General features: G+C 46.8%; 1 long non-coding RNA gene across 1 annotated transcript; it reads left to right on the plus strand.

Moving 5' to 3' along the window:
• Positions 1 to 2151: 2151 nt before the first annotated feature.
• On the plus strand, positions 2152 to 3884 carry LOC310799031. Its single transcript, XR_014553801.1, has 3 exons — positions 2152 to 2247; positions 2353 to 2504; positions 3638 to 3884. It is a non-coding gene; the product is annotated as an uncharacterized lncRNA (long non-coding RNA).
• Positions 3885 to 12375: the final 8491 nt, after the last annotated feature.

Raw genomic sequence — 12375 nt, forward strand, 5'->3', positions numbered from 1 at the left:
TCTACTGTGCATTGGTTTAGCGTCAAGTAGTCCTCCCCCAAGATACAGGGCCCCGCCATCTCTACTACCCATACCGGAAAGTTCACTGTCTGTCCCCCCACAGTTATCATCACGGACCCCCTTCCCCTCATCGGCATCAACTCACCGGATACTGTCCTCAGCAGCTGGTCCGCTGGCTGCTCCAGAAGCGCTCCCTCTGGCATCATGTTGTAGTTCACCAGCGTTGCCGTACACCCCGTGTCCACCAGGGCGACACAGGGCTTCCCTTGCAGGCGGACCTGAACATGGCAGCCGTTCATCGTGTGCGGCCCGTTCTGCATGTTGACAGCGCCGGCGATGTCGTCTGCTTCGGGGGAAGGCGACGCCCCACCTCCCCGTCTGTACCGCTGGGCCCCCTCCAACGGTGACGTGGCCATAGGGAATATGACGTAGGGGGCCCGTCTCGCCCCTCTTAGACGGGCCCCGCGCCGTTTCCCTGGTTCCACGCTCCTCCGCGGCACTCTCTGGCCCGATGCCCGGGGCGTCCACAGGTCCAGCAGCGCATGGCCCCGGGCCCCCTGGCCCCGGTATTGTCTCGTGGGGTGGGCTGCAGGGTCGCTCTTCGGAGCAGTTGTTCTGTTAACTGGCGCACCGACTCAGATAGCTCTTTCACCATGTTGCCTTGCTCTGCCAAGGCCGTCTTCCACGCTGGCTCTTCTTGTAGCTGGCTCTCCGCTGCCATTCTCACCACTGGGGCGGCCTCCATTATGCCGCTGCTCTTATCCCAGCCTTCTACTGTCTCTATCTCCAGCGCCAACTCCAGCGCTGCTCCCAGTGTTTTTGGATGTCCCAGCGTTACCTTCTGGCTTAGACCCCGTGGCTCGATGGCCTGGACAAAGTAGCTTAGGGCTAACCCATCCAGCGCCTCCGTCGGTAGCTGGCTGTATGCGCGCCGGCTGAGAGTCTCAATGTCTGTTGCCAGTGCACGCAGCGACTCACCCTGCCGTCTGCGTCTGTTACACAGTTCCGCGGCTACGATGGCCTGCTCTTCACATCGTCCGAAGCGTCTCCGCAGGGCCGCCATCACAATGTCTAAGTCTTTTGTGTCTGCCATTGCTGCCACACATGTTATAGCTTCGCCCTCGAGCGACATCACCAAGTGACTGGCTCTCTCTTCCCTCGACCAGGCATTCATGTCCGCTGCTACGTTAAACATTGTGCAATATGGCTCCCACTCGCCTTTACCGTTGTATTTCGGGACGGGCACGTCCTTCCTGGTTCTGCGGGCGCCATCCCCCGCCGTCGCGTGCCGTGCTTCAGCCTCGTCACTCCCCGCCTGTCTGCCAGCGGGGCCCGGCTCGGCTCCGCTCTCCTCCCGCCCGAGGTTCTCCCTCATCAGTCTGTATTCCTCCTTCATCCGTCTGTATTCCCCCTTATTCTCCGGATACACCGAGGCTTCAGACTCTTCCACCTCGCTCTTCATCTTTAGCCGCTCCATTCCGCACTTTCTCCGTCGTTCCTCCTCACACTCTCCTCTCCCGGCCGAATCAGAGGCGTTACCGCTTTACTGTCTGACACCAATGTAACAAAGTGGGTATTTGTCCAAGGAACGGAGAGTTGTAGTTGGTACAGGTTCTTTATTCACAGGCTCCTTTAGCTCCTAGCAGCTAGCTTCACACCGCTAGCTCTAGACACAACAACCGGTCTGCTCGCCCACATGGCACTGACTGGCTTCCGCCCCGGCCGCTGGTCACATATATCCCCCTCCCCCTAGGAACACACCCACACATATCAGTTCCTAGCCAAGCACGGAAACACCCCAATACACGTAATTACCCGATACGCTACAGTATGTTTGTTTATTGCTGTAAGTATAATTTAGTCTACTGTACATAATTTCAGATGTCATTACGAAACAACAAGGCTATGGCAGGTGACACTGAGTGGCTCTCTACTGGGGTGTCTGGTATGGCCATCCAGTGAGGGAAACATACCTGCTCCTTGCCCAAAAAAAGAGAGATGGCATGACCTTTATAGGGTAAGATTATATGGCTTATCCATGTTCAAGTTAACAACATGACCCTAACACAATACACTGTAACATCAGGTACAGTATGTGATGGTACATGTATGCTAGTCCAGTTAAGTTACCGTATGTGCATTGTGTGTTTCAGACTGCCACAGCCAGGTATCTGCACAGCTCAGGGATTACTGAAGTATCCCAGCAAGATGGAGCAAGGTGACCCTCTACTCCAAGCAGGGCTTCAGGTATGACCTCACCTTCACCCACTCATGCCTCCTTGGCCAACAAGGTGAAATAGTCATATTTAATTTCACTGGGACTTATTTTTCCCTCTGTGTATCTTTCTCAAGGTGAGCGCCTACACTCCAGACAGCGTGTCCCAGGCATTGGAGTATCTGAAGGAGCTCCTGCTCGTCATCCAGCAGCACACCACATCTTGTCTGCACAGGCACACATCCCACCTGCTACAGCGAGCGTGGACCAGCCTGCACGACTCCTGACAGTGAGTACCTGATTGTGTCTCCTGTCCAGATTGTGTTAAAAATGTTTTAACAACCTCACACAGACAAGACTCAAGTCATTACTATTGCTTCAGACAAAATCATTTCCAAGGTTGTTCAGTGTTTAACTGTATGGTCTAATCTTAGAAATATTGATGTTATTTTGATCAGGCTATGTCCTTTGATCAAGTTAAGTCATTGTCCTGTACATGCCACCCCCCCCCCCCCACACACACACACACCCATTTTAGAAACAAACACTCAGGTCTGTTGTGTCACACAGATTATTATTGATGCCTTTTGTATCATCCCACCTGGAGTACTGTAATTCCCTTTTGACATGCCTCACCGGTCCCTGGACTGTCTACAAATGGTCCAGTACACTGCTGTTGACTAAGGCCGCATGCCCACAGGGATTGTTTTTTTGTTTTTTGTTTTTTTCCCAGGTCAGAATGCTTTGGAAATCATGTCCAGAGTGCTTCCAACGTGCACAGACACAGCATTTATTTGTTGCTGCTGAAAAAAATTGACATTGATGAGTAGCCTGCCTCTCCAAAAGTGTAACTTTTCTCTGCTTGAGGCGCCCAGAGCACCCTGCCCAAAAACACTAGCCATCAAGAGCGTTTAAACACCAGGTGCGGTGCTGGGAAGAGGAGCGCTCCTAGAGCGTCCTTACCATAGAGAATGAATTGCAGAAAGGCGCTGGCAGCTCAAACAGACGTTCCCTGTGGACACAGCTGCTTAGTCCAGCACGACATGTCACATCACATCCATCTTAGCTTCCTTACATTGGCTTCCATCAAGTTTAAGGTTCTTGTAATCACTTCTAAAGCCCTGCATGGTCAGGCACCTGTGTAAATCTGTGACCTGATCCATCCCTACATCACCAGTCAATGTGACTGCTCTGTGAAAGGTGCTATATAAATAAACGTTACAAATAAACGTTACTTTCTTAGTTAATTGCTTACTTACTTAGCTGGATTCAATTTACACCTGGCATTAAAACAGGTCCAGGATCTACATCAAAAATGTGATTCATCCTGTTTAATCCATGCCAACTATGTCTCTTTTCATCTATCATCTACAACATGTATCTATCAGTCTGATGTGTCCCATGTTTGTGTTTTCCCTACAGTGGTGAAGTGTCAGTGTGGTGTCTGCAGAGCCTGCTCGCCTCCAACACAACCCACCATCATCAAGACCTGGACCCAGGAGCTGCTGACGCCAGCATGATGGCAGCATACAGATGCCAGCTTTTTGCACACCACACACACTCGACACTGATCTACACAAAGTTACACTCACCACACACACTCGACACTGATCTACACAAAGTTACACTCACACTGACCCTTTCTGATGCTGCCATTTGGTTGTGTCAGCTCCTGCTCTAGCTGTGATTGGACACTCTGGGGTCAGACAAGTGAACTCTCATTCAAAGGGCCCTCTCTGTCTCTTTTCTTCTTTTTCTTCTTTTGATTGCTGTTTATTATTATTCATTGTCCACTGTGTTCTTTATTTGATTTAGATTGCACATTGTCTAATCGTTTTGTTTTTGTAAATGATGAATTTATTTGAAATGTATTCTCTCTTCGTGTCTTTGATAATACCATGATATTTAAATCTACTACATAATACATTATAGCCAATACGTTTTATACTTGACTGAATGACCAATAAAGTGCTCAAATCAGTTATCACTCATTCAATCATTACTTTCAACTTTTCTTTAGGGCATTACCCACTTTTGAGATAGCCTAAAAAAACTAAATATTTAAAGTGCATACTTTCTTTCCCTATTACAATAATAAAGACCCAGTTTTAAAACCATGCATTGCATATTTACTAACATGCTTGAGGTGGGATTGTAAACCTGTCTCTTCCATTTTACACAAGTAGCCTAACTCATTGAGTGCCAGCCACTATGTAGCCTAATGTGATGGTGCATTAAAAGTTGATCAAAATCACATTATAGTTTAATTAGATTTGAGTTGCAGCACATTGACATCGTTTAGAGCACCAAGGCAATAACTGAATGACATTGGACAAAATTCAAGTAAGTCCACAGCTGGATTCGAACCTGCGTCCTCCCAATTTTTCTTCCTTTTCCTCCCCCTTTTCCCCCCTTTCTTCCCCCTTTCTCCCCTTCCCCCTTTCTCCCCTTCCCCCCCCCTTCTTTACGGACTAATGTTCCCCAGCCTTTGCGGTGGCTCCGCGGTAATGCCACGAACAGCTGTATCGCGCAGTAAATCTCTGTTTTCTCATTTTTGTTGGGGGGGCACATTTTATCAGGCTTAAATATTGGGGGGGATTTGTCGTGACGGACCACGTGTGACAGACCACATGACCGACCACACACAGAGGAGAAGGAACACTGACAGACCACGTAGCCTACGTGACAGACCACACTGACTGACCACCTGACCGACCACGGCCGGACCATGGTCAGAGCGTCTGTACGCTGACTGATGCATTAAGAGGAGAAGGAACACTGACGGACCACGTAGCCTACGTGACAGACCACCTGACCGACCACACACTGGTGGTCCGGACCATGGTCAGAGCGTCTGTATGCTGACTGCATTAAGAGGAAAATTAACACTGACGGACCACTAGCCTACGTGACAGACCACCTGACCGACCACACACTGGTGGTCGGGACCAGGTCAGAGCGTCTGTACGCTGACTGATGCATTAAGAGGAGAAGGAACACTGACGGACCACGTAGCCTACGTGACAGACCACACACTGGTGGTCCGGACCATGGTCAGAGCGTCTGTACGCTGACTGATGCATTGTGACGAGAAGGAACGCTGACGGACCACGTGACAGACCACACTGACCATCTGACTGACCACACACTGATGGTCCGGACCATGGTCAGAGCGTCTGTACGCTGACTGCGATGCATTAAGAGGAGAAGGAACACTGACGGACCACGTGACAGACCACACTAGTGGTCCGTGGTACAGTGACGGACCACGCCAACTGGTCCGGACCATTCGCTTTAGCACCCCCTAGTGGTACTGACCAATGGTCTGTACAGACCACTAAAAAATGATACAACCCCCTCTCGGGAAATCTCTCCTCTCTTCAGCAGGCTTCTTGCCTGGCTGTGGGCTGACTGAACACTGACTGAACAACACAAGTGAATCCGCAAAACACAAACCATGGAGCAACACTAGGGGTGTCAAAAATAATCGATTATACGATGCATCGCGATGCGGACGTGCACGATTCTGCATCGATTAACAAATATCAAAAATCGATTATTAAAAAAATATATATATATATATTTTTTTAAATAATCAAATAAAATAGAATGTAAGTACATGCAGTTGTTTATTTTAATTATGGATCATAATACAATGCAATTCCAAATGCACTTTTATTTTAAAAGTAGCCACACAGTGAGAAAAAAGAAAGTGAGAAAAAATAAATCATGTATTGCGGAAAAAGTGATGCATCGATTTAAGATGCATCGCGATGCATCGTGATGCATCGTTTAATTGAATCGAATCGAATCGTTGACAGATGAATCGTAATCGAATCGAATCGGGAGGCCAGTGAAGATTCACAGCCCTAAGCAACACCACCTGCGATATTGGGATTTCTGGTTTTACAATTGGTGTTACTATCAAATAATTATTTAACAAGAATGTGCCCAATATGAGCAGCAGATGAAGTAGCAAGCTGTTGAACATTTCATTCTGCAGATGAGACTAGCCTATGTACCGAAGTACCTACAGTACCGTGCCGCAGGTACTGTACACGTGTGCACGCTGCAGTGTTTGTTTTGCTCCCTTCTAGAAGGGAGCAGACCGTCTTCTACTCATGATGCACTGCATGAGTGCATCAGATGCACTGGCGCTCTTGTGTTTAGTCCGTTTTGCTTTCACACAACAAACGAACCGTGCCAGGGTTCACTTGGAAGCGAACCGAGACCCACGTTTTCAAGCGCGCCAGAGTTAGTTTGTTTGTTCTGCAACAGAGTTCGTTTGCGCTTTCACACCATCCCAAACGAACCGCTCCATCCGAGGAAACGAACTCTGCGGACTAAACAGCTTATATGTGAAAGCGACCTGAGACATCATCAGCCGAGATGACATCATCAAGATGGTGTTGGAGCTGGAATATTGCAGCTTTAAAAAAAACTGTACACAACTTCAGAAGTGATGAAGACTCTAGTCACAAGTGATGAAGACTCTAGTCACTAGTGATGAAGACTCTAGTCACTGTAGAACTAAATCAGTCAATTAGGTAAGATGACAATGAATCCACTAGTGAGCAAGTTTCAGACAGTGTCTGTGATTTTTCTTTTGAGTGTAAAAGCTTGATAATGCGTATGGGTGCTGACTGAGTTAGCTTAAAGCCATAAGTGACAAATCCTCGTGCTAGCAGTAGCTGTGTCTGTCTGTGCTCTCCGCTGCTGTGTTGTGTCAGCGGTCTCGGTTTGGGCCTAGGATGAGTTCTAATCAATGTTGTAAATGGAGTTATGAGGATGAAAGGCATTGGGTTGACTTATAATTGGGGGGAATTCGGTCTGGAACCAGTATTTTGGGGCTAGTTTGCCAGTAGCCTGATAAAGTGTCAGCAGTGACATGTGGTCTAGGTTAGTGTCTGCAATAGGCTCTCTGCACGGAAACGTTCTGAGCCGTATCGCTCTGCAACTGCTCGATATTGGCTACAGCTTTGCATTCCCTATGAAAGAAAGTGTAAAGCAGCCTGTAGATCAGAGAATGACCATGAATGCTGATGACTAGCTCAGTATTTTACTTTGATACTTTTGTGTTAGTCTCCAGCATAGCGATGGGGACTTGGACTCGAGTCGCAGACTCAATGCTGCTTCCGACTTCAAGGGGGGAAAACAACACATCCCAAACACCTCACCGCCTTCTACGCAAGGTTTGACCCCTCCGCCAGACCACCTATCACACCACACCTGTGTGTGTGTGTGTGTGTGTGTGTGTGTGTGTGTGTGTGTGTGTGTGTCACACAGAGTGTGTGTATTAAATCACAAACCGGCAAGGTCTGCGCTGCCCTGTCTCTCCACGCGCACATCCAAGTGGAGATGGGACCAGTGCAGCCATATACAGTTTCCAAGTTTCTACAGTGAACTCATCAGGAATACAGGATTTCTTTCAGTGATCAATCATTTAGGGAACATTATTAGTGCCGCTGCCGCCTGTGAGAGTAACATGACTCTCTGATAATGAACCCTGATCATTTGCTATGACTGTTATTGAAGATCATGATCAGTCAGATGGATAATAGATTGATTTGAAGCGCAGGCTGTGTGACGCAGGGAGCATTACGCACAGGTGAGGTAGCCTACAGTCATTTTTCAGCAGCTAAGATTGTCATTAAGCTGTAGGAGCACAAACGCATTTCTTTTAGATATATCTCAAACAACCCCTACAGCTGCACTATCCGTCATGTGGTTTAAAACAGGTCGCAGCAGCAAATTATGTTATTATTCTTGACAATTTGGCAGCGCTCCGAAGGACACAATAGGCCTATAGGCTACGACGTAACGTCCTTTTCCTTCCAGCCTGTTCTAACTGGAGTGCGTTTCCATATTATATCGTACAGTTGTGTGGGGATATGAATAATAACGCATGTCGGATCATAAATTAGACAGCCAGCAGTGCAGTGCCATGCAGTAGCCTACTGGAATTAGTGAATGATCAAAACATGTTCATAAGAGAGAGGGGGAGGGAGAGGGAGGGGGGGTGAGAGAGAAAGAAGAGAAAACCAGCACAGAAATGTGCTGTTTTGTAGCTTCAGTCTAGACTGAATGAGAACAGTGACAGTGCGTATAGGATTACACACCAGCCCGTCTAGTTGGAAAGGGTTTGGGGCTGCATGGTTTACTCTGCAAGTGTTCGTGAGGAGAACCAATCAGACTGTAGACAGTTAGCAGGGACCGCAGGCTTGTCTGGGCTGGGGTCTGCCTGTGCTTGTCTGGGTTGGTTTTGGCTGAGTGGAGCTCTCGTGGGTTCCCAGCACGACAGTGTGTCGTGCTGCGTGACCCAACCGATCCCACTGCAGACAATTAACACAAGCTGAGGGACAGCTGGGTTTTGGCTTGGCTCGGGTATGGGTCTGCGTGTGGGGTGATGGTCTGTCTTACTGTAGCTCATATTAGCTTTAATTGAGTTAGGTTTGGTACTGCTACTCTACAAGTGTTCGTGTGTAACTGATCAAACCACAAACAAAAACAAAAGGCTGAAGGACAGTTTGGTTTGATGCTAATTTGGGTCTATGTTTCTATGTGTGGTGCCTCGGTTCGGGGAGGGGAAAAAACTCTCTGCTCACTCTTTCCTGAACCATAAATGTTCAATGAGACTTTAACAATACGTTTGCCAGTTGGGTCATCTGGTGTAGTATAGAGTTTAGCACTCAGCTACCACCGCGGTGACCCAGAGATGGTGATTTTGGCCCTATATAAGTCTCTCTCTCTGAGGCACAGACAATATTGGCTACAGAGTCATGTCGGTTGAAACCGCAAGCCCCAATGCCTCTTGCTGATAACAATAAGTCCAAATATCCTTGAACTCTTACATCATTCTTCATGGCTGTCAATTCACATTGATATATCGGATATGGGTTAAATTCAAGGATATGAACAATCATAAAAAAAAGATAAAGATATGATCATAAAGGCATGTAAGCTAGAGGTGGGTTTGGATTAGGGGTGGGAATCGTGGAGTAACTCACGATACGATATGGTCACGATACTTGGCCCTCGATAACGATATTATCACGATACAGCGATTCTGCGATAATCGATATATTGGAAGAAATTTAACCTACGATACATCACGATATCTGTGTAACTGAAGAGAAAAAAATACCCCTAAAAGGCAAGAAGCAGGTATTATGTATTTATTAGCAGAATTGACATGAACTCTCTGAGTTCACTCACTCACTCATACCATTTTCGATACCACGGAGGAAAAGTTACACATTAAGTCTTTTTATTATTATTATTATTAAAACAGGAAAACCTACAGTATATAACCTACCTACCTATATAATTTCTAAAAGTAGATATTAATGATCAAACATTTCCATTCATGTAGCCTACAGTATTTATGTTTTTGTTTCAACTACAAACATAAATAAACGTCAACTTGAAACTATGTTTCAACTACCACACACAGCATAATATTTTAGCCTGTTTATTTGATTTTTTTTTTTTTTTATAAACATATCGATACTTGGTGCCAGTGTATCGATAATGTATCGCAAGTGGAAATATCGCGATACCGTGAGTATCGATATTTTGTCCCACCCCTAGTTTGGATCTGGCCTCTGCTTTAGTCTGTGTGTTAGGACCTCGTTTGGTTCGGTTGAATCACATTAGAATTTGTTTTCCCCTTCGGTGCAGTTCGTTTGGGCAGGTGTGAATGCAGAAATCGAACTTGGGTGTGCAGAAAAAGCAGGCCAAACAACCACACGAGAACTATTTCCATGACCAAGCCTATTTTCATGTGTTCTATTTATTATAGTCTATTTATGACATTTATTTTTCTCTATTGGGGTGTCACTTTTACTTACTTTCATGTCTGACCATTTTCTACCTGAGAGAATCTACCAATGCCCCTTATCAGCATTGACTGTTAATTGATATGACCTAGTGAGGCTCTGAACTAGCCCATACCTTATTTAATATGACCTAGTGAGGGCTCTGAACTAGCCCATACCTTATTTGGTCTATTTGCACCTGAGACATTTAGGCCCCATTCAGACTGGCAGGCCAAATCTCATTTGTGAACTTTAAATGACCTATAACGATTCTATCCAGATTGGTTTTATGAGTCTGAACAGCACCACATTTGATTTGTGTCACTTGTCCCAAACCACATATGGAGGTAGTTTCCAATCTGCTTTTGTCTGATGTGTCTTCAGTGTGGATGTGCTGATTTGGGTATCAGATTTGAGTGTCTTTTGCAGGGGGCGGGGACTTGAAGAGCAGAGAGCAGACATGCAAACACTGCCAGAAACACAGTGCACCTAGCAAACTTTGCTCATAATGGAGCTACTTCATAGATAGAAACAAACATTTACTCACTGAAAATAGGAAATAATGTGGACATTCTTCTTTATCGACATTTATTTTTCACAACTACCTCTCAGCGGCACCTGGAGTGAGCGGACAGGACAGGCAGCAGTGTCAAACCAGCCGGAGTTAAACAAACTACTTCTGGTCATAACTGTCCAAATAAAATCCCTGTCCTTCCCAGGCTGCAGCTGCTGCACTGCCAAACGTCGAGGAGTTCAGCACTGTGATTTTTTTAACATTCATGTAAGCATTTTATGGAATTTATTGAGTTGCCTCGTGTCTGGAGGCTCTGCATGCTCAGTGTTACACAGTACAGGACAGGGTATTCTTGTATTTTGAAGACTATAAACTGAAGTAGTTGTGTTCAGTGGGTATACTTGACGCTATGTGTGCCTCGGAGCAGAAAATAAACCTGGCGCCTGCCTCGCTCGGTTACATTATACAGAGGGAGTCTCGCTGAGAGCAATTCTGTCTTTTTCAGGAGCGCGATTGTTTGGATGGCGAGAGATGATGGTCATTTCTCGTGCTTCTGCGTTGGAAAGCACCTTCAGAGCTAGTCGTTTACTGACGTCTATGTCGTTACCATAGCAACCCATGCAGATAGGCTCGTTGTGTCTGGACACACAGATCCGACACTTGTCCAAATCAGATTTGTGGCAGTGCGGACACTCTCCCAAATCAGATATGGGAAACCAATCAAGATAATGACTTTAGTAACAAATCGGATTTGCCTGCAGTATGAACATGGCCTTAGACTCCCTTATTTTGGCAGGCAGCTCTGGCTGCCGGCCTGAATGACTGACTGACTTACAACCCTGAGCAAGTATCTGGAATGATGTCAAGGAAAGAAGCTGACTGACTGACAAGCATCAAAATGCTCAAGTGACATCACTAATGACATTTCTCACTGATGACATCACTCACTGATGACATCACAATTGCTCGAGTGACTTCACTCTGATGGCTGACTGACTCGCATCCCTGAGGACAAAATGACGTCATCATTGGCCAATTGCTGAACTGTGATATGACTCGGGCAGTTGTGATGTCTATCTACTATCTACCATCTATCTATCTATCTATCTATCTATCTATCTATCTATCTATCTATCTATCTATCTATCTATCTATCTATCTATCTATCTATCTATCTATCTATCTATCTATCTATCTATATAAATTTGGCAATGTGGACTCAGTTTGTTTCAAGAATTTTGGCCGGCCACAGCTATGCCATTTCGGGCTGAAACTTGAGCTGCGTATGCAAGCTGCAGGGCAGGCAAGGCCGTGCAGCGGGCGAGCCTAGGAATCTAGCACACGTAGCACGCTCCACAGCACGCTCCATAGCACGCTCCATAGCACGCTCCACAGCACGCTCCACAGCACGCTCCATAGCATGCTCCATAGCACGCTCCATAGCACGCTCCATAGCACCCTCCACAGCACGCTCCATAGCACGCTCCATAGCATGCTCCATAGCACGCTCCATAGCACGCTCCATAGCACCCTCCACAGCACGCTCCATAGCATGCTCCATAGCATGCTCCATAGCACGCTCCATAGCACGCTCCATAGCACCCTCCACAGCACGCTCCACAGCACGCTCCACAGCACACTCCACAGCACGCTCCATAGCACGCTCCACAGCACGCTCCATAGCACACTCCACAGCACGCTCCATAGCACGCTCCACAGCACGCTCCACAGCACGCTCCACAGCACGCTCCATAGCACGCTCCACAGCACGCTCCATAGCACGCTCCACCAGCCAAGTGACGTCAGATCGCAGTCAGTTTGGAGCCATA

Source organism: Poromitra crassiceps (assembly GCF_964638095.1).
Source record: "Poromitra crassiceps genome assembly, chromosome: 27".
In the NCBI taxonomy this organism is placed as follows: Eukaryota; Metazoa; Chordata; class Actinopteri; order Beryciformes; family Melamphaidae; genus Poromitra; species Poromitra crassiceps.